Here is a 22,473-nt window from a genome sequence, read left to right as displayed (position 1 = left end):
AAGGGGTGATATCCAGAATCTACAAAGAACTAAAACAGATTTACAAGGAAAAAACCCATTCAAAAGTGGGAGAAGGATATTAACAGACACTTTATAAAAGAAGACATACATGAGGCCAACAAACATGAAACAATGCTCATGCGTCACTGGTCATTAGAGAAATGCAAATCAAAACTACCTTGAGATACCATCTCACGCAAGTTAGAATGGCGATCATTCCAAAATCTGGAGACAACAGATGCTGGAGAGGATGTGGAGAAATAGGAACACTTTTACACTGTTGGTGGGAGTGTAAATTAGTTCAACCATTGTGGAAGACAGCATGGCTATTCCTCAAGGACCTAGAAATAGAAATTCCATTTGACCCAGCAATCCCATTACTGGGCATATATCCAAAGGATTATAAATCGTTCTGCTGTAAGGACACATGCACACAAATGTTCATTGCAGCACAGTTTACAATAGCAAAGACCTGGAACCAACCCAAATGCCCATCGATAATAGACTGGACAGGGAAAATGTGGTACATATATACCATGGAATATTATGCAGCCATAAAAAATGATGAGTTTGTGTCATTTGTAGGGACATGGATGAACTCAGAAACCATCATTCTCAGCAAACTGACAGAAGAGCAGAAAATCAAACACCGTATGTTCTCACTCATCAGCGGGTGTTGAACAATGAGAACACATGGACACAGGGAGGGTAGCATCACACACTGGGGTCTGTTCAGGGGGGAAACAAGGGAGGGACAGCGGGGGGTGGGGAGTTGGGGAGAGAGAGCATGGGGAGAAATGCCAGACATAGGTGATGGGGAGGAAGGCAGGAAATCACACTGTCATGTGTGTACCTATGCAACACTCTTGCATGTTCTTCACATGTACCTCGAAACCTAAAATGCAATAAAAAAAAAAAAGATGTTCTACCAGAACTTTTATTTGGTTGTCATTAAATGCATGCATTAAATTAAAATAATAAAAATATTTTCAATATTCGATCTTTTTATCTACTAGTCTGGCATGTCATTTTAAAATTCTCACAATTTTCTAGAAAATATCTTTTCTTTATTAAATTTTCATGTACTTTTTTTTACTGACACCCCTAAGAATTTTGTTTTATTTCTGTTGTGATTTTATCTTTTATTTTTTGATCCCTTTGTAGATCACAATTTGTAAAACATAGAAAAACAAAGCATTTTTTTCACTTGTTATTCAGTGCATATACTAAATGTTTAATAAATTTAAGTGATTTTTTAATCATTTTTCTGAGTTTAATAACTATATAGCTATATAATCCATTAACAATAATTTATTTCCTATTACTACACAACTAATTTCTACTTCATATTTCATTGTATTTTTCAGAATCTTAAGAGCAATGTAAAAACAATATATCTATTAATAAGGATCACTGCTTTATTAATTATTTTAATGAAATACTTCTAAAACTTTGACTTATGATAAAAATTTAAGATTGCAATCTTTATCGCATTGAGTTATCTTGCTATATCTAGTTTTATCAAATAAAAGTCAGCAAGAGATGTTAAATTTTATTTAAGGCCTGTGGCCTTTAATTCACATTCACACGTGTTTTGGTTTGCTTTGATTGAATTTTACTTATGAGCAGTGGTGTATCAAGGGCAGGAAGAAGGAGCTGTCTGGCCTGGGAACAGGTAATTGTTTAGAATTTAGAGCAACAAACATGTTTTGTCTAGGAGGAATATTTTCTCTCTCAAAATTATATAGAATTGAAAGAGCATGATCATAATAAAAAGCAGAGGGACTTTTATTAATTCTATTATTGTTTTAAAATGCTCTATGCAATGTATCCTTTTGTAATTATAGCCAAGGCTGATGGCTCCCACAATCCTGTCTCTGTTAAGACATTGCCTATCATACCTTGTAAAATAATAGATTTTCCAAATTAAGCCATCCTTATACTCCTATGAATAGATTAACTCATTCATGAGAACAGAGCCCTCATAACCCAAACACTTCTTAAAGTCCCTGCCTGTCAACACTGTGACATTCGTGTTTAAGTTTTAGAGGACACAAACATTTAAACCATGACAATATTCTAGTAACTGATAGGGTAAGTGCCTTTCCTCTCCCTATTTGGACAATTATTTTGTATATACACTGTGTAGAATTTAGATTGTAGGTTTCCTGTAGAAAACTTACATTATAGTAATATAATTATAACTATATGTAAACTATAAATATGCCTATATATTAAATAAATATTTATATTTCTTTATATTTACTATATTAAGTCTTTATGAAGTAACACTTTTGAATAGAAAACCTATAAATATATAGTGAAGTAATAGTTTTGAATAGAAAATCTAAAAATATATATATTTTTTAAATTTTTTGGAGACAGGGTCTCATTTTGTTACCCAAGCTCAAGTGTCTTTGCCCAATCATGGCTCACTGCAGCCTTGGACACTTAGGCTCAAGTTCTCCTTCCATCTCAGCCTCCAGGGTAGCAGTGACTGCAGGTACATGCTGCTGTAACTGGTGAGTTTTTCGTTTCAAAAAACTTTTTTGTAGAGATGTGAGGATGTCTCACTATGTGCCTGAGGCTAGTCTCAAGCTCCTGGCTTCAAGTCATCCTCCTGCCTTGGTGTCCCAAAGCTCTGGGATTATAGGCACAAGCTACTGGGCCTGACATTAATTCCATATTCATATTAGAAATTGGTGTATAATTTTGCAGGGTGGTGGGTGATCAGACGTATCATAATTTGGTATTAGAATTGTATTTACTACATGAAACAAATTAGATAATTATCCTTTATTAATTTTTAATATTTATTTAATTTTAAAGTATATGTTTGCTTATTCTACATCCATTAACTTGAGAACAGAATACATAGAAGAAAAATATTCCTTGAGAGTTTGAAATAACTATCCATTAAAGTGTCTGAGTATTTACTTAATAACTTTTAAATTGTCTTTCAAGATTTTTTAATTAGAATTTTTACTTTTCAATAAAGAAAATAAACATTTCCCTGATATTTTAAAATATTGACAAAGTTTTTTACAAATTTTGTCTGTTATTTCAACCTATTATTCCTTATTTTGTGTATCTGGGTGAGTTGTAGTACTCCTCAATTATATTTTTCAGAATTCTGTCTGCAGTTCTTTCATTTTATTGGAATTTAATTTACCATTTTTTCCACTATTCTATATTTTGATTCATTGACTTACACTATTATCTTTACTGATTTCTATTTATTTAACACTTCTCTAACTTTTGGCTTAATTAATATGTCTTTCTCTTGATACTTGTTTAAGAAACATTAAGGAATAAAATGGACAATTAATGAGTAGTGGTATTATTCTCTATAACATCTAAAATTATTTTAGATTATTCTTTGATTCAGTATTATTTAGGCGCATTTAAATTTTGATACTTTTTTGTCAATTTTGTTATTAATAATTTTACTATGATTGTTGAATATCATCTCTCCAATTTGTGTTTTGGGGCAAAGGAATTTTTGTGGCCTAGTTAATGGTCTTGAAATTTTGTTAAAATATTGTTTTATTAAAAATTATAATATTTATCTAAAGGTCTCCAAATTAAAAACTCAATTTGCAAATGAAAATGATCATTTGGCACCTTAGCAAGGTTCAGAAAAAATGTACCTCTTTCCAAGAATGTCCAATCATAATTCAATTGGTGTCACATCACTTTTTATATTTGTACCCAATATAGAAAGACCTGGGTTCAAATACCAGCTCTGCTACATGTGGATCAACCTGCGACCCTGGACAAGTGCTGTGGTTTGAATGTGTCTTCCAAAAAGCACATGTTGGAAACTTAATCCCCAATGTGGCAGTGTTGGGAGGCGGAGATTAACAGAAGGTGTTTAGTTCTTGAGGGCTCCACCTTCATGAACGCATTAATGCCAATTTTAAAAGAGCCTGGGTCTGCAAATTCAATCTCTTGCACTTTCTTACCTTCTCTTTGCCCTTCCACCGTGGGATGACACAGCAAGACACCCCTCACCAGAAGCAGCCCTTCAATTTTAGACTTCCCAGCCTCCAGACAATGAGCCAAATACATTTCTGTTCATTAAAAACCAGGTACAGGTATTCTATAGCAAAATAAACAAATTAAGAAAACAAGTCACTAAATTCTGATCTCGTAGTTGTCTTGTCAGTAAACAACAATAATAATACTGACTTTGAAGTGTCTTGTGTGAGAATTAAATGAATTAATGAATGTCAAGTGCAGTGTCTGCCAGTAATCAGCACTATAACATATTGGTTCTTCCTATTTTCATTACTTCTGGGAAGAGGTTCTTTGAATTATTTGTGAGGCTCCGCTGATTCCTTGCTCACTCTGTCCAGAACGCTTTTTCATTCTGTTCTTCTTACTCTCAGTATAGTCACCTCTACAGTCTGTCTTGTGCATTAGCAGTGAGGGGATTTTACATCTTCCCAGCTTTTGACAGAAAGAAAAACTGCCCTTCTTATAGCAGTTATAAGCTGAAATTATATCTCCCAATTCCCTGAATCATGGATTCTTTGACTTTTCCTGAGCAAAAGTATGGGGAGAACAACCAGAGAATTTTACTGTTTGGCCATTTCACAAATTCTGGCAAGAGCACAAGAGGTCTCCTCAGTGAATACATCTATTAAGCTTGTAGCTTACTATAGAGATGATTTGTTTGCTTTAGCGATTTTTCACATTGAAAGTGTACACAAAACATTGAGTTATTGCTAAAGCTTCTCATTAACTTACATTTTGAGCTATGATATAGAAATACAACTTGCCAGTCAATAAACAAATAACAACATAATTTCAAAAACAACTGAATGATTGTGGAATACTTTAGTTGGTTGTTTGGAAAATGTATATTTTAGCCCAAATCTGAGTACATAGTAATTACTTAGCATTAATTCTTGATTTTTTAAATTTCAGTTTGCAGAAGAAACAGAAAAGCTTCTCTATGAGTTTTAGAAAAAGTATTGTCATTACATTCTTTATTTTTGCATAACCCCACATTACTAGATTTCCTTTTGCCAAAATACTTACGTTTCAATCGCCTTTAAAAAGCCCTAATTTTTTTCTGTATTCAGAAAGTATTCACCTATCCATTAACATAAGATCATTGCCATTTGTTTGCAGAGATATTCCTGTTAATAATATTACAATGTAAACATGCCAGTTAGCAGAAAAGATCAATATATGACAATAGTTCTTTTGGCAAAGAATGTAGCCCGAATCTGAAGAGCAAATAATATAAGACCACTTAAGTAATCTTTGTGAGATTACAAAATATGGATGAATACACAGATCATCAGAGATCCCATACTTAAGTAACTATTGAATAGCTCTCATAAAATACTCCTTCCAACATAGTCTGAATTTTCAGATGTTGCATGTCACATAGTAATCACTACCATTTGTATTGTGTGTTTCATGGAATAATGTAAGACTTCATACTAATGAATTTATTTATATTAGATAATATGCTTGTCATAATAATTCTGAGTTATCTTTATTGTTAACTTAAAAACTACATTCACAGAGCTTGTTAATGTTAGAACTAGTTTTCAGATACAGTTGATCTTTCTCTTATGTGTGGATGGATCTCAAAATTTCCAATACACTTTCCCTAGTGCTACAACACTGAAACTACTTTTTAACAAACACTGACCTGATACCAAGAGTGGAATTGCAACTAGAAGGAGCCACAGTATGGGACTTCAGGCCGGTAATCCAGTATAAGGCAGAAAGGACATGGGTATTACAGGTTGGAAAGCTGGTGGACTACAGCTATTACATGGAAAAATATTTGTAAAGCTATTTCTAGTGAGTTATTGTAAACAGATTACATACTAATCAAGGAGTAGCATTAGGGAAAATGGGTAGGACATTTTAAAATGTTAATATAATTGGCTCACATGAGAGAGACGTATGTGAATTAAATCCATCAAGTTTGCTCTGATTAAGGAAGTTCTTTCTGCTTGAGACAAGAAATTTATGTTGACTGGGATTCTGAAAATTTGACAACACATGGGGTTGAAAAAGTTACTTGGCGACTTCTGAGAATACAGTGATATTATGGTTTTTAATCTCTGCAAGTTCCTACCCTCTATAAACACAGAATATAAAAAATAATTTCAATAAAAGAGTCTCACGATTACCAATTACATCACAATTAGGTAACATAACATCACTATGACTCCGCCAAATAAAAGTGCATAGCAACAAATCACCTAGAAGACCTGTCTTGTATATGCATGTATGCAGGAAGTAATGGAGAGAAGCAATAGAATGTCTGATAGACCCTGACGGGAAACTCCAATTGCCAACAGCTACTCTGCAAAGTGTGACAAGCTAATTTAAGAATAGCAGCGGAAACTTGTAGGAGCTTTTGAAGGATCTAATTTGTGATTGAGTACAGTGTTTACCAGACTTTCTGAAATTTGGACAGTTCTGCTCTATGAACTCTCAAAATAATCAGCCAAATTTCCCTCTAGGAAAATTCCCTAATCAGATGATTCTTTTGGGATTAGAATCCAACTTTATCAAAACAGGCATCATAGGGGCAAATAAATTGAAATGGTCCAAATAAACATATGGGAAAGGAAGATAGCCAGGAAATCTCAAAAAGTAAGAAGCCATGTTTTTGACACTTCATGAAATTCACTGAAGAGTATTCTAAAACTTTTTATTTTTTAAAAAAGCAATTCTGACATGTCTCTTACCTATAAAAGTATTAGAAAAACGATTTCCTGGAAATTGAGTGAAAGAATGATAATCAAATCCCATACAAAGTTACTATAATAAGACAATGAAAAGAGAATTATATTCCTACAGAATAAAGAAGTTTTCTTACCAATATATTCAATCAGTTAGGTCTCGCAGATTTATTCAGACTCTGATTCCTGTTAATAAAACACACACATGCATTTCGAGGTCAGGGATAAAAGATAACTGTCACCATCAAAGAAGAGCATAACTTTGAATTATAAAAAGTCAGAAATGAGATCATAGAACTCAGCAAAATATTAGAAAACAAATGTTCAGAAATGAACTCTAAACTAGAAGGAACATAGATCAAAGAAACACAATAGACAGAGAAATAGAAAAAAATGAGGAATATTTAAAAATCAAAAAGAAAGAAAAAGCTTAAAGGATTCCAGAAAAAAAGTGTTAAAATATATGTACAATAGGAGTCCCCAAAAAGGAAAATCAATGAAATGGAAACAAGATTAAAAATGAAAATTCAAAAAACTTCCCTGAAATAAAATACAGTTGAAACTATATGCTAAAATGATACTACTTAGCTAGGAAAAGTCAACTCAAAATGACAAATTCTAGGCATATTCTAGTAAAATTGCTGATCCTACAAAGTTAAAGGAAGAAAAAGAAATAAAGAAAAAAAGGGGAGATTTCCAAAACAGATCAAGCCACTTATGGAGGAAACAAAAACAGATTTTGAGCATATTTCTCAATAGTAATACTTTATGCCAAATGACCATAGTATAAAATACATTTAGCTACATTGGAAAAGAAATTAAAATTGGGGATCTATTTTATATCCAGCCTAATTAACTGTCAGATATAGAGGCCACCGAAATATGGTTTCAAATATCATTGATGTTCCCATGAACCTCTATGGAGAAAGCTACTATGAAATTGTCTTCCAACAACCAAAAGTGCAAGAGAACCATCAGCTTAAGGACTTTTGATAAGCATTAAAAATGTTTACATGCAAAACTTAGATTAATGATGGTCATAAAGGAGACAGCATAACACATAATAGCTGTATACTCTGACAATGTAGATATAGGACAATTGCCAAAAATAATGGGAGAATGCAAATAAAAAGTATAAAAGATCACTAGACATAAATGGACATTACTTTAAGTCATATGTCTTAAGACAGTTAGGAAAGAAAAATGATAAAATTAGTAGCTAATGTCAATACTGCTTATCCTAGGAAGCCAACAAGCAATAACCAAAAAAGGAAAAGGGCACTGAGGAGAAAAATAGGGCTCTAATATAGCAATATTGTATAAAATTACCCATTAGAATAAATATGGATTTTCTTGAATACTAAAATATCTATTTAAAAGAGAGAAAGAGAAAAAAAGACCATTTAATGACACACTATTCATAAAAAAAAAAGTAAAACTATTAATGTAACATTAAAAATGTGATTAGATGAAATATATAAACACGTACATAATCTAAAATTTTCCTTTTATTTATAAGATAAATATGCATATTTTATATATTATGTATGTATACATAGTATAAGAAAAAGCAAATTTGTAGATTGGCTGACAAAAAATATCATACAACTTAAAGGAAGTGATTCAGAAGAATGTTTTTATTTTTATTTTAAGGATTGATGAAAACTCTGGACAAATGAGAATAAAAGACAGCAGGGTTACAATCTTGACATCTGAGAAGATAGAATTTAGAACAACTGCACTGAAAGAAACAAAGGTTACTACTGGATGTCAAAGACCACAATTCAAATAATTTTTATTACTACCTATACATCCAATGCCACAGCTAGCTTTTATAAAGCAGAAATTATAGAAGATGCAAGGAAAATAGAAATATAGCAAAAAATAAGTTCAATGAATGGAACTAAATCCTACGATGGAGTAAAACATACTACTAAGTCTGTAGTTTTAAAAGTATGGTATTAGCAAAGATAGAGGAACGGAAGAGAAAATTTAGAATTAGGCCCATTTCTATATTCACTTAGTATACAATAAAGGCAACATTTCAAATTAGTGGAAAAATATATATATTTTTAAATGTGGTGGAAAAATTTGCACTTGGGTAAATTCTAAGTGAATCAGAGATTCTATTGAAGAAATGAAGCCACACAAATAATAGGAGGAAACTTGGGTGAATTTCTCTCTATGCCTATTCTGAACAAATATTTCATAGACCAAATCCAGAGATAGTAAGGAAAAGCACATTTGCTTACATAATTTAAAAAAAAATATATGACAAAGGAAAATAACAACAATAATATATTTAGGAAAATATTGCAACTTATATCACATACAAAGCCTCAATATCATACTACATAATAAGCTTCTACACATATAAAGAAAAGCACCAACGACCCTACAGAAAACTTGGCTAGAGAAATAAACCAACAGTTCATACTGAAAGAAATATAACTGTCTCTAAATCATATAAAAATATTCTCAACCTTGCTCAAAAAAAAGTCGATGAAAACTACAGTGATACCATTTTTCATATATCATGCTGATAAATATCCACTTTGACAACACATTCTCTTGAAAAGGCTATAAGAAACTAGCACTCTCATATATTGCTGATGGGAAAGCAAAAGGATACATAACCACACGGAGGGAAATCTGGCAATTGCTGTGAAAATTGCATGTGCACTTACCCTTTGACACAGAAATTTTACTTGTGGGAATTTACCTCAAAAATGCACTGGTAATTTTCAAAAAGAGATCTGCACAAAATCATACGCACCATATAAACATATAGTTATCATGAGACTATTTGTAAAAGCTAAAAACTTGAAACCTATTAAATGTCCATCAACAGAGAATGATTGAATAAACTCATGTATGACCACATAGTGGAAAATCGTGTTGCTGTGAAAAAGAATTAGAAATGTTTATATACTTTTATGAAGTAATGTCTACAATATATTGCTAAGTGAAAAAGAAGGTAGAGAAAAGCATGCCAGCACTTAAACACTTACCTAACAAAGGAAGATGTATATATGTTTAGATAAGATATATATATATATCTAACAAAGGAAGATATATATATATATATATATATATATAGGAATATATGTGTGTGTGTGTGTGTGTGTGTATATATATATATATATCTTCCTTTGTTAGATAAGAAATATATATATATCTCCTCTGTTAGGAAGGAAGAAAGGGAGGGGTGTGTGTGTGTGTGTGTGTGTGTACGAAGGAAGGAAGATATATATATACATATACATAGTGTCTTTGTGTATATATATACACACACTTTCATGTGTGTGCATGCTTAGAGTTATATTTAATAAAAGCAAGAAATTAAAGAATTAACAAAATTCAGAAATAGCTTGTTATCTTTATGGTGGAGTGATGGCACAGGATGAAAATAGAAGAGCTAGATTTCTGGGAATAGGTTTTGTTTATAATCTTTGCTAAAGTACTCAAATGTATATTCAATTGAAATCGATTTAGAGTTGTTGCTTTAATGCCTTGGTAGCAAAGACTCTGCATCCTTTGAACTACAACATTCTGGTTGATCAATTCTCTTTAGGTGGTAACATGAATGGTGGTATGGTCATTTAAAAGTACATTTGTAGAAGGGTCATCTGTGATGATTTTAGAATGAACACCCAAAACTCATTCATAGAATTTGATTGTGGTCTAATATCTTTGGGAAATGGTGCACCAGCACTATGGAAAGAAACAGAAGATTTAAGGATTTTCCAGAGTCCTAAGATTTTCTTGAAGGACTAAGGAAGTTACACGTAGGTCGGGAGGTATGGTGTGGAACTAACGGAGTGAGGCTCTAGGCCTGGTTCAAACTTCAGACAGAGAACTTCCACCTCATTGTGTATTTTGGTTTTCTATATAAAATTTCCTTTATAGAACAGGATCTGAAGCTCATAAAACAGTTTGACAACCATTCAATTAGAAAAGAACTTAGAATTCTCTCTCATATACTAAATCTATATAAGATTATATATTTTTGTTATTACTTACATGTGGATTACAACAAAACACACATACAACTCAAGTTTTTTAAAAGGAAAAATTGAAGAATTTTAAGATGAGGAATGAAAGGAGAATATATGTTTATATCAAATGTCAGTAGTTGTTATCGAAAATAAAATTGGCTCTAATCTTTCTAGAAGTCAAAATAAAACAAGTTGCATATCTCTTATTTTCAAAAAGAAAGAAAACAAATAATTCAGCAAGGGGTACAAAGTAATTTCTGGTACAATATTCAGAAAAAAAATGATTGGAAAAGTATATATAATATAAGTGACTTTATCAGAATTCCTTCACTTGCAAATCATGGAAAATCTATTCAAACCAGCTTAAACAGTAAGACTAACCTTGAAAAAAGAGAAAGACCATTTCCAGAAGCCTAGAAAACCTCTTTTAATGTCTTTACCCAAACTGGGATACTTACACCAATAAGTTTCTAGAAGAGGAAGTGGAGTCAGCTACCCCAATATTTGTGGACTCCGTCGAGTAGAGCTGAATACTATAACAAAACTGACTTCTGTTAAAAAAAAAATTAATTGGCCTGCCCTGGTGGCTCAGGCCTGTAATCCCAGCACTTTGGAAGGCTGAAGCGGGCAGATCACCTGAGAACAAGAGTTCGAGATTACTTTGGCCAACAAGGTGAAACCCTGTCTCTACTGAAAATACAAAAATAGCCAAGCGTACTGACGCACATCTGTAGTCCTAGCTACTCAGGAGGCTGAGGCATGAGAATCGCTTGAACCCAGGAGGCAGAGGTTGCAGTGAGCCAAGATTGTCCCATTGCACTCTAGTCTGGGTAACAAGAGTGAAACTCTGTCTAAAAAAAAAAAAAAATTGATTAATTTAAAAAAGAGGACCAAGGGATGGCAAACTCTAATGACCATTACTATGAGTTAATGGAAAATGTCTTTATCATCAACTTTACTACAGTTACCAAGTGGATTTTATGCCACCATTTCTCATTCATCTTTGTTAGAAGTCAGGGCCTCCTAAGAAAGACGTCTCAGCCAGGCTAATGTGATGCAAATATGTAGCCTGGTAATTTATCCAGGTGAGATGGAACTGAGAATGAATACAGGAATACATTGAAACCACTTCCCTTTGACTAAAGTTTTCTAACACAAATTAAATGGCAGACCATTAAACTGTTGGAATTCTGTAAGATAGATTCAAGAAGTTAGGAAGCAAAAGATGGGAAAGGCAGAGGGAGCCACTGCACTACAATAGCCATCAAAAAAGAAAACAAAAAAAAGAAAAGGCTTTCTGCAATGCTGTAAGCAAGCCTATCTGAGTAGCACTTACTAACTGCATTGATAAACACTTTCTCTAGGAGCTAGATAGCAAATTGTTTTAGGTTACCTTTATGATAAGGAATGTGATTGCTACTTTTCTGTAAAAGTAGAGCCTTAAGTATAAAAAACAGTCAAAAAGAGGTAGGGCTGTCAATCAATTATTAAGTTTTCCCACCAAGAGGAAGACCATCTAACCTCATTATAGATATAGGCTATTGTAGTTTTTAACAAGGAAAACCAGTTTTTACCTAAGAATGTCTTTTAAGTAGGCAAATGCTTACCAAAGACTATACACTTTAACACTAGGGAATAAGACAGTATGTCTTTTCCTGGATCATCTTTCAGAGGATGTGTTACCCTGTTAGTGCCACAGACATAAGGGAATCTCAGTAACATATTTGTGGAGAATTGAAGCTAAACATCATAACCACAAAAGTAAAGGCCAGGGTAGCTTATTGGCTCAATGTATCTACCACCTAGGTAGCCAAATAATTTTTCTAAATATGTGGAGTTATTAAAAGTGACCCATGCAACATTAGAAAATGGTTGTCACATAATATGCTTTCAGTTTCCTTATCCTTGAGCACTACTTTCCTGACAGCAGCTAGATAGTAGGATCATTTGTCTCTTAAGGCCATGCTTGTTTCATGCCGTTAAAGCTGTCATCACTTAGGAGAGGGGCCTATACATAAAGTTTATCTAAAAAAGGAATCTGATCTTTAAGGTATAATTTGAAAAGAAAGGGGAGCAACCGAATCAACACTTGAAATTATTTTAGAATAACTGAGATTCTGTGTTAACCTCATATATCTTGGCCCACAGCCATTTTCCTGTCCACAGAAACAATGACAAGTGAAAAGTTAATGAAAGCTACCAAGAGACACATTGTTCAACTGTTCAGGATTGTATTCAGCTACACATTATAGAAATCTGACAACAATGGCTTAGACAAGTAAGGATATTTTTTTTAACTCACATAACAAGGAATAAAATTGAAAGCCATTTAGGGCTGATGCACAAGGAGCCAGGCTACTTCTGCATCGAAGATAGAAAGGCACTTAGGCTTCTAGGTATCACATCTATGTTTAATGAAGAAGGAGGAAGACGGAATGGTAAACATTTATGCCAGTTTATTGTGTGTGTGTAATGCACAACCATATTTATAAACTAAGTTACCAGATGCCCCACTTTTCACAAAGACCTCCATTAATATGGCATTGGCCAGATCTTAAAAACATGACTTCCTTTAGCTTTGGTTACTTTAAATATAATGCAATGCCTCCCTCCAAAAGTTAGAGTTCTGTTAAGAGGAAGTAGGGGAAAGTAAATATTGATTAGGCGTAATCAAAAATTAGGAGTATTTGCCTCTATTATTCTTAAATTCTCTGTAGTATTAAAATGGGCATAACTGTAAATTCTAGAAAAGCTGAACCTAAAACCCACTTGCTCTTCACATTATATGTTGGGCTAAAAAGATATTTATTCACTCAAGGAGCATTATTATATGCAAATTCTGACCTGATACTGTATTAGATGTTAAGGACAAAAAGGGACCCCAACCCACCTCTAAGGAGCATGCGGTCTGGTAAGTGAGAACTGCTTTGAAAAAAGAAAAAGGTGAAAATGGCTCTATGTACAGTGGCCAGAAACAACAGCAGAAAAAGTGATGACTTATATTTGGGGAGACAAAAAATGGGGGAGTGTTAGGAATGACGTCATGCCTGAGTTAGTTATTGAGCAATATCTTGAAAAGGAGTATGCCTCTGCTACATAGATTGCCCGGGGTTATACAGAGTAAATTTACACGAGTTCTGGAAAAATCACATAGGAATGAAAAGAAACCCCTTGTGTATTCATAGTTCTGCGGGACTCAACCAAACAATTTTCTTTCATTGCACAAAGTTATGAAAGAATATAAAAAATGAAGCTCTTAAGTGGAAAGGAAAACACTTGTGTAATATAGTCAATCATTAAAAGAAACTTTTTCCAAAACAAAAGAATATTCATTCTTGAACTTATTGCTTACTGTGAAATCCCCAATAAATCATAGATTGAGCTCTGAGCATTTAAATTAAAATGGCAACATTAGTACCCCCAACTACAGCAATGTAATAGTACTGCATTGGCACGTAATACGACATTTCCATGCTGCTAACCTAAGGGGTAGGATCTGCAATTCCATAGTTTATCTCTGCTAGCTATATTGCTAAATCCATCACTTCTTCTGTGTTAAAGGGCAAGAAAGTCTCTATGGAGTATCTCACAGCATCTTTATTACTTAACATTGCCATTTTCTTGGTCCCAGGCTGTTTTAGTGTCTGACCCTGATTGACAGTTCCCAGCAAAATTTTTATGGGAACTTCTGTGCAATGTAGATATCATTGCTGGTAGGTGAATCCTTGGAATATCTAGCTAAGAGTATCCCTTTTGTTCTCTCTGCAGAACAAGATATTTCTTATTTTGGCAGCCATTATAACTTCCACATACTATGTCAAAATGCCTTCATGAACTCTGTTACTAGAAAATGCAGTCTATTGGTCAATCAATCTAGTTGCCCTTTTTATATTTTTTAATATTAGGGCCTTCCCAAGAAGCAGAACTCATCTTTGAAGTTTCCAATAAAGAGAGGCTAATAAAGGGACTACAGTACATACAAAAGGGGTGAGCAAGATTAAAGGAACAATAAGGGATGACGAGGCTTCTAGAGAATGGCAACAGTGGGAAGACATTGCTACCACCTAAGACGGAAAGGGCAAGGAAAAGAAGAGATGATCAGTGAGAAATGCAGCTTGGAGGCCCTCCCAGGGCAGAAACTGTAAGTGTGGAAGGACACAGCTATGGGCATATTGACAAAGTCATGGCACAAAGAATGGAAAGAGGGAGGGAAAGAAATGCCTCACTTTCTTCTCTTTCCTCCTCCTTCTTCTGTTGGTTCTTTCCATTGGTGAACTTCAAGGAAAAAACAGGCAGGCAACCTCCAGGCACAGAGAGAGGAACGGAGGAGAATGGCTGTGTTGGAAAGCCAGCAAATTCAGAACAGCCAAGCAATCACTCTGTATACTTTTTACATTGGCCACATTGGTGTTTGGTACTCCAGAAATCTCTAAGTACCAGATAATAAACGATAACTTTGCTTCTGGCTAGGAGATGTCCTAGAGCTTGGATACTGAAATGCTGAGGGAATCCAGTAACATATGCTATGCTTTTTTAAAGACTCATTTTTGGGGGGCCTAGGTCTGAATTACGGCTCCACGACTTGTTAGCTTGGTCAAGTTACTTTATTTCTAGAAACAGTTTTCCAAGTTAACAAATGGACACCTTCATGAAAAAGATAAATAATTTATATAAGCAATCACTACTATGACTAGCACATTGTAAGCAATTAGTGTTAGTTATAAGAAATTATAAACTTGGAACCATGTAGTGTTGGATATAATAATAATACCTACATCTCAAACTGTGAGAATTAAATGAATGAATAAATGTAAAGCACTTAGGAAAAAAGTGGCCAAAACTAGTATTGTTGTTATTACTTAAAATTATGCTTTAAGAATGTATTTATTGAAATTTTAAAAAGGATCACAATACATGTTATGTTTCAAAAAGTTGGAGATAAAGGAACACGTACAATGTGGTCTCATTTGAAAAAAAAATTTTAGTAATTTATATTTAACACAATATCGCCAAAATACCATTTCAATATGTAATTAATAATAACATGAGAAATTTTACATTCTTTTTTCTTACTAAATCTTTGAATTTTTGCATTTTTTACACTTAAGGCACTTCTTAATTTATTATAAACTCTCACTGGAAATACTTGACCTATATTAAGATCTTATAAAACTTACAGTTGAAAAAGTTGATTCACATACTCAAGTTAATCCAAACATACTTCAGGGTTTTTTTTAAAATACTTTAAGTTCTGGGGTACATGTGCAGAATATGCAGGTTTGTTACACAGGTATTCATGTGCCATGGTGGTCTTGTCAAAATTTATGTACCACAGTGCCCAGGAAAGAACTTCACATTATTATAGCAAAATAACAGCATTTAAAAGTTGCTAGTTCTTGATAAAAAAAAAAAAAATAGCACACCACCAAGATGGAACATGATTTTGTTTTGGAAATGAAACCAGGATGACCATTTAATTTTACTCATTATGAAAAATGACCCTCATCATTGATTAGTCCACAGATCTTGTGAAGTTTCCCTCAGGGGATTCTCTGTTATAGACAGTAGTTACTGATTTTAGGAGCAGTAATGTCTGATGCTCACTTAATTATCTTCATTGGCATCATAATTCTTTTATGATATCAAACCTGTCTTAAATCTTGGGCTCTAAAGAGAAGCATTCTGTCAATATTTTAAAGAATGGAGGTAGACTGGAGGAAAGTGGCATAGAATTGAGAATAACGCCGAGAACCATGTTACACAGTGAACTAGACGGAGCTCCACAGTGAAAAAAGGGAGCACCTCCTGAACTTGAAATTCAGTTTTCACCTGCTTAAAACATTTACGTTCTACCCCTGAATACGTACATTAAGTTGAGAAAAATTGAAAATCAAGGTAAATAATTTATCACCAAGTTGATTTGGTATATAAAGGTTTTAGAAAGATAAAGATTGACAGACAATAATGAAAGCACATCTAAATTAAACAGCATTTTGAAATGCTGACAACGTTGATTTAATTTTCCAGAACAAAATAAAGTTGAAAAAGAAAGAAATCACGAAAGATGAGGCAAATGAATATTTTATGACGGAGCTGTATTTGTTCAGTGTGTTTTAAACGGCCGAATTTTTTTTTAATCTTCTCTGTAAACACACTACTTCAGACATAATCATGGCTTGCCACGACCCCCTAAAATGCTTCTGTGGTTTCCACGTGTACTTTGAATAAAATCTAAACTTTAAGCTCTGACTTTACAACCTTCCCCAGTCTTGCTCCTGCTCACTGACATATTTTCCATTCACTAACTTCCCTCCAACTACCTTGAATCTGAGACATCTCCTCTTACCTTGCACACTTCATGCTCGTTCTTTCTTCCTATTCTGGTCTCAGTTCAAATGTCACCTTCTCGGAGTGCCTTTTTCTGGGCATCATTTCTAACGCCCTATAATCGTTCACTTTCTCTGAGGCTCATGTCATTGTATAAAATTACATCTTTTATTTCTCTTTCTGCTCTTGTACTTGTCTTGCTGGCCCAAGGACTGTCACTGGAGATATAGTATCTGTGCAGCTGAGAAACCCCACTGGGATGTGAAGTTGATTAAAACTTGGTGCAGGCTGATCAGCTTCCCAGAGCTGTTCACTATCCACCACCAAGCCCACCCTCCTCACCACCACAAATCTGCCTCTGTATATGTTGCTTATTTTTAAGAGGTGTTATCTGGCTGAAAATTAGCGAACAGACTTGCCCATAGTGGTTCTATGGTGCTTGGGGCTCTCTGTACTAGAGCTCATCCCCTCTCCCTCCTCAAATATACAAGGAAGAATACACTGAAGTATAATAAATATACTTAAAATATAAGGGAATGCTATATATATAATATAAAGCAGGAAAAAATAAGTTTCTTTTAGAAGAAGCCAAGTGGTAATATTAAATGTAAAAAAAAAAAAAAAAAGTAGGAAAATTACAAAACTCAATGGGAGCCAGGCACAGTGGCTCATGCCTGTAATCCCAGCACTTTGGGAGGCCGAGGCAGGAAGATCACCTGAGGTCAGGAGTTCGAGACCAGTCTGGCCAACATAACAAAACCTGTCTCTGCTAAAAATACAAAAATCAGCGGGGTGAGGTGGTACACACCTATAATTCCAGCTACTCAGGAGGCTGAGGCAGGAAAATCGATTGAACCAGGAAGGTGGAGGATGCCATGAGCTGAGACTGCACCACTGCACTCCAGCCTGGGAGACAGAGTGAACTCCCTTTGAAAAAACAAAAAAACTCAATGGGCAATATAAAAACTAGGATGAATCCACAGGTAGAATAAATTAGTAAGAGACAGAAAATAAAAAGAGACATGGAAGATAAAAACAGAATTATCAAATCTGGAAAATAGTAGTCCCAATGGAGAGTAAAATAATAGAGTGAATGAAATATTTTAAGAAATTCTCAGATTCAAAAAAGATGAAAGTTGTCCCTTGGATTGAAGGTGCTCATAGAGTGCCCAAAGGAAAACTCCTCCCTCAGACACAATATAAGGATATTAAAGAATGTCCAACAGAAAATTAAAAAGGTAGACCAAGGATAGATTGTCTTAAAAGAACAGGAATCATACTGACAGTACACACTTCAAAAAGGCACTAGAATATGATTTTATAGTAAAATAATGTTGAAACTAGACTTTGATATGCAACCAAATTGTCATGTAAATAGAGGATATAATAATATTCTATTCTGGAAAATGTTTTCACAGGATTTGCTACACAATGACCTACTTTAAAAGTGCTCTTAGAGGAAATAATGAAATAAGAAATGTAATACATGCTAGATTTTGTTATAAGAGATATAGGAAATAAGGATAATAAAATTCCATCAGATGTGATGTCAACATTACTGTTGTCAAAGGAAAAAAGATAATAGAAATTCTTAAAGCTCATAATCAAAATTCTGGAATATATCAAGATGGGTATAGAGAAACCAAATGGATATAAGAATATGCTAAAATGCATGTTATATGGCGCAGGATAAGTAAGGATTTGTATGTTTAAAGAGTTATGATGAGTGAATAAACATGAAGGTGAGGCTTACATTAAGGGCAACCACCATAAAAACAAAAGTTGAATGAATGTATAACATTTAAATCAATTAAAGAAAACTTGATTGGTCCCAGGCAAAACAGGAAAAAAGAAAAATAAAATTGTACAAAAGTAGAAAATATGGAAAAAATTGCAAAAATGTCTCGACTTTTTTCAGTAAATGGTTAATATTAAAGATGAAACTACGGTTTTCAAAAAAAAGATTCTGTAAAACGTTATAGCATGTTTTCTGCAAGAGACATGCTTAAAAGGAAACAAAAGGCAAAGCAAGGTTGAAAGTGCAAATTTGGAAAAGAATATATCAGGTACATATGAAGCAAAGGGATCTTAACTGTTGAAAAAGAAGAGTACAAAAGTCGAAAAGAGAATTATAAGCTGGTAAAGGGAAAAACAGAGTGGAAGGATATAGTCCTTATGAGCGTACATATTCATAACAATATAATTTTAAACTGTGTGAAGAAAATAACAGACACAACTATAGGGAGAAATTAATCTTATTAATAATAAATTTAGCTTTTAATATGCCCTGCTTCAAAATCCATAGATCAAGCACACAAAAAATAAACAGCAATATCAAAGACCTGAAAAAATAAATTAATAAGCCAGTCTACTGAATAACACAAAACTGTGCAAGCAATAAACAGATAATAAACTAATGCACACACATAGAAAAGTAAAAAGTCCAAATATCAAGCTGCAGAGATAGCTTTATTTTATTCTAAGGGATTAGTGTCATGAACTATATTTGTATTAGTATAAAAATGAATAAAAAAGGATATTATAAAAACCACATAATTAAAAAGTAGGTAACATCTTAATTATCATTGGGTTGAAAAAAATTTTTAAAGAATATTAAAAATGCCTAGAACTAAATATCAATGTAAACACTGAAAGACAAAAATTGTGCTAAAGGAGTAATTAGAAGTTTAACTCCAAATAAACGTATCTGTAAACAGAAAAATAGAAATTGTACAGAAAAGCAAATTCAAAAAGCCAAGAAGAAAGGAAATAATAAAAACGAGAGCAAAATTAATGACATAGAGAATGAACAGCAAAATAAAATTAATAAAATCAGTAATTGGTCCTTGAAAGTTTAATACCGCTGAGAAAAGTGATCAAAAAAATGAAATAACATACAAATAAGAGCAGAGAATGAAAATGGTGACATAACTACTAACAGAGGTAGACAATTTGTGAGAGAATAACATCAACAATTATACTTTAAAATACAGATCACATGAATAAAATACTACAAAAACTAAGAAGTCAAAATTAAAGCTAGAAGTAGCAAAAAATGATGAAGTAGTAAGCATTAAATAAATCAAAAAATAGGCAAAGACATTCTGCTCATCAAAAGCCCCAAATCCTTCTTGTATTATGGTGATTTCTGCCAACAGTTTAAGAAATATTTAACTCTTTTTAAGGGAACCAAATCTTCTCTTAAAAAATAAAATAAAATAAACATTAGAGTTGCCTTGCTAATGTTGTGAATCTAATATCAGTTCCAAAATCAAATAAGGATAATTAATAAAAACATTGATAGCCCCAGTTTAGTTTAAAACATAAATGCAAATTTGTTAAATAAAACAGCAATTTTACAAGAAAAATTTAAAATACACTGTAATCAAGATTAATTATTCTAAAAATGCAAAGATAGTTCAATGGCAGAAATTTTATTAATTTAATTTGCTGTAATAACAACCAAAGGAAAAGAATACATATTTGTCACAATGTGTACAGAAAATGGATATGGTTAAAAGTTCAACACCAATTTATATATGTTTTAAGTCACAGAAAGTTTGAAATAAATGAAACCTCCCTATCTGAACTGAGTAAAGGTTATATAACAAAAGCCTATTATAAATATTATTTTGAATGAATGATTTTTAACAAAAAATTTAGGCTTGAGAAATACAAGAATAATTCTATCAGCAATATTGTTTAACATAGAACTGGATGCTCTCACCAGTACCAAAAGAGAATAAATTATATGCAAAGAATGCCATAAATTGGTAAAAATGTCATTTTTAGATAAAATATTTATATATATACATATATACAACAAGCTTATAAGAAGAGCTGGGGGACGATCCAAGATGGCCGTTTAGGAACAGCTCAGGATTGCAGCTCCCAGTGAAAGTGCAGAGGGTGAGTGGACGCCGCGTTTTTATTGCCCACAGACTAGGAAATTCCCGGGCGGAGGAGCTCCACGGTCACCAGAGCGGCTGTTTCGGCCAATGCGGCTGTGCCGGCCAGCGCCGCTGCTTTGCCCCGCGCGGCTGCTTTGTCGGCGCCCCAGAGCCGTGGTTCTCCGTACAAAATACACCGGTCCGGGGGCCCTTTAGGCTGGCGATTGGAGCCACGGGAAGTCGCCCATACGCCGGTTCAAAAAGGGGACTGAGCAGAGAACCAGGACAGTAGATTCCAGGGCAAAAAAAAAAAAAAAAAAAAGCGCCACAAACCTCAGTGCCGCTGTTTAAGCCAGCGCAGTGAGTGGCCACAGGGGAAAACAGAGACCCCGGCGCCTCTTCAACAGGTGACTGGAACACCAACTTAAAAAAGGCTCTGAGGCAGGGAGCCAGGCGATCAGGCTCGGCTGATCCCACCCCCACAAAAGAACAGCAACCAGAAACTCTGGATAGAAAGTTTCACAGCAAGCGCAGCTGAACCCAGGACGGTCCAGCTCTGTGGGGGAGGGGCATCCGCCATTACCGAGGCAGCCCGCCATTGCCAAGGCAACCCGCCACAGCAAAGAGACTCCGCCTCAAGAGAGGCGAGCCACCATCTCCAAAGCAGTTCTAACTACACCCATATAAACAGGACTGCAGGGAAGTTCACTCGGCAGCGGGGCGGAGCCCACAGCAGCTCAGCAAAGCTGCTATAGGCCGACAGTGACTAGGCTGCCTCCTTGATGGGCTGGGCAGGTCTGAAGGAAAAAAAAAAAAAAGAAGGCAGCAGCATAACGGAAACTCATAAATGAAGCCCTAAATCCCTGGGACAGAGCATCTGGGAACAAAAAGCAGTTTATGAGTTCTGCTGCAGCAGACCTAAAAGTACCTGCCCAGCAGCTCTGAATGAACAACAACAGAGCTCGCAGCTCACCATGTGAGCTCCTGTAAAGAAGAGACCGTCTCCTCAAGCAGCTCCCTGACCCCTATATATCCAAAAAGACACCTCATAAAAGAGAGATCAGATTGACACTAGGCGGATATCCTTCTGGGACAAAGATAGCAGAAGAAGAAAACTGGTAACAACCCTTGCTGTTCAGCAGCTGCTGCAGGTGAACCCCAGGCAAGCAGCGCCTGGAGTGAACCTCAGCAGACCTACAGCAGAGAGGCCAGACTGTCAGAAGGAAAACCAAGAAACAGAAATAACCTCATCATCAACAAACAGAACGTCAACCTGAAAGATTTGAGACCCAATCTAAAAGCCAGCAACTACAAAGTCGACAGGTGGATAAATCCTTAAAGATGGGAAGAAACCAGCGCAAAAAGGATGAAAACATCCGAAACCAGAACACCTCTCCTCCTAAAAGGGATCACAACTCCTCACCAGCAAGGGAACAAGGTTGGATGGAGAACGAGTGTGATGAAATGACAGAATCAGACTTCAGAAGGTGGGTAGTAAGAAACTTCTGTGAACTTAAAGAACATGTTCTAACCAAATGC

General features: G+C 34.5%; 1 long non-coding RNA gene across 2 annotated transcripts in view; it reads right to left on the bottom strand.

Moving 5' to 3' along the window:
* LOC116551289 overlaps positions 1-22,473 on the bottom strand; it is a 100,871-nt gene that overhangs the window by 20,806 nt on the left and 57,592 nt on the right. For both annotated transcript variants that reach the window (XR_004268828.1, XR_004268829.1), the window contains exons 2-3: positions 6,857-6,905; positions 3,966-4,102 (exon numbers count right to left, since the gene is read on the bottom strand). This is a non-coding gene — a long non-coding RNA (uncharacterized LOC116551289). The remainder of the gene's footprint in view (positions 1-3,965; positions 4,103-6,856; positions 6,906-22,473) is intronic.

The sequence above is a fragment of the Sapajus apella genome, unplaced genomic scaffold (assembly GCF_009761245.1).
Source record: "Sapajus apella isolate SASKATOON/1434 unplaced genomic scaffold, GSC_monkey_1.0 scaffold9, whole genome shotgun sequence".
Taxonomy (NCBI): domain Eukaryota; kingdom Metazoa; phylum Chordata; class Mammalia; order Primates; family Cebidae; genus Sapajus; species Sapajus apella.
This window is presented reverse-complemented; position numbering and strand designations above follow the sequence as displayed.